Here is a 1,659-nt window from a genome sequence, read left to right as displayed (position 1 = left end):
TATATATATATATATATATATATACACACACACACACACACACACACACACACACAGTATATATATTTTTTTATTTTTTCCGGAATTTTCAGGGAAGTCCACTTTCATCTCTGTGATAAAGAGGAAAGGCGGACGTCACTGAGGATAACACGCGGATGTTAAGAGTGGGAAATGAAGGCGTGAAAGAGGATGCTATAGGCACGCCCCCTGTAGGTGTAAACAGTGCCGGTAGGTGCATTGTGCAAAACAACATCCCGAAAATGGCACCCATGAAGAGACACGCTTACGAAGCACAGTTTAAACTGCAAGCTTTCAGTTACACGGAGGACCATGGGAATCGAGCAGCGGCGAGAGAATTCTAGATGAACTAATCCATGGTGCTTGGTGCTTTTGATTTATGAAACGGCACCATCATCCCTCCGGTAAAGGATGACGGTGGCGCAGCAACATTCGGCGGATTACAAGGAAAAGCTGGCCAACTTCTGCTCCTACTGCAGTAAAAAGTGTAATTTTCTACTTTAGATTAAATAAAGACACTTTCTTGGAGGTTTAAATCCTTTACTCCGCCACTCTGACGGCTTCACTTGGCTTCCATTCCCGACTGTTCTCTCAGCCAATCGCCCACATCCTTAGTTTACCTGTTTGGGCTACAGTAAGTGATGAGGGACAAGCATACTTTGCATTTTGAAATACAGAACAGCAAAAAGATTGCAGACAAACACATCCAGCCCAAAGAGGTGCTGCTTTCGACATCCCGGGGGACCATACTGTAGAGAAGGAGACCAGCATGGTAGCGATTCGCACAGCAGTGCGCGAGATGTCGCCTTATGCTGTTGTGGTTGGTTGCCATGGTAATGGACAGAAATGGCTATCTATGATGATTTTTAAGACGGAAGAAAAGTTTACAGCCAGAGTCAAAGTGAAGTTACGAGCAGCGTGGATTCGATGGCAAACACAGCGTTAGTAAGACTGGGAGGCAGCGCCGGATGAATTATGCCACAATTCATACATGGCAATTTTCCGCGGATCCGCGGAAATCCGCCGTTTTATTTCTTAAATTGATCATTTTTGTGAATCGTCTAAATCCGTTGAGAAAATTTTAGGGGCGGTCAGGTACCTTATCGTCGAGTTTTCACGAGCTCTCCCGAACAGTCTCTCCGTTTTCCGTTTGTAAACAGCTCTGCGATTGGACGTGTATGAAAGCTTCAACTAATCAGATCACTGAAGGCATTGTTTGTTGCGGAAGTCTTAGCTCGATTATAAACGGCCCAGCGATTGGTTAACTACAAGCGATTGGACCAATCAAATTGCATGTAACATATTGTTTTACCTGATTCATGGCGGCCTGTTCGTCTCGCAAATTCATTGTTCTGGGATCGTTTTGAGCGGAATTATGAAATTTTTGACGAAAGATCAGGAGTCTTTAATCCTAGAAATTGACTCAAATGTCAAGAATAAATTCCGATTGGACTGGCTTGACAGAAAAGTCACTGTAAAGGTTAAAATTGGTTCCAAGTTCGACGAAGTTACAGAAGCTCTTGGACAATAAGCTTTGACGTAGCAGGCAAAGCTTATTGTGTGTATTGTAGTGACTTAATTAACTATGGCTCACGTGGATGCGTTGCACTGACAGATCATGCAACAAAAGTGAAAAAACAT

General features: G+C 43.4%; 1 protein-coding gene across 7 annotated transcripts in view; it reads left to right on the top strand.

Moving 5' to 3' along the window:
• The window catches only part of nvl (nuclear VCP like), a 77,735-nt gene that overhangs the window by 10,704 nt on the left and 65,372 nt on the right, over positions 1-1,659 (top strand). The gene's annotated exons all lie outside the window — the stretch shown is intronic.

Source organism: Hippocampus comes, unplaced genomic scaffold (assembly GCF_001891065.2).
Source record: "Hippocampus comes isolate QL1 unplaced genomic scaffold, H_comes_QL1_v1.1 scaffold269, whole genome shotgun sequence".
Classification (NCBI taxonomy): Eukaryota; Metazoa; Chordata; class Actinopteri; order Syngnathiformes; family Syngnathidae; genus Hippocampus; species Hippocampus comes.
This window is presented reverse-complemented; position numbering and strand designations above follow the sequence as displayed.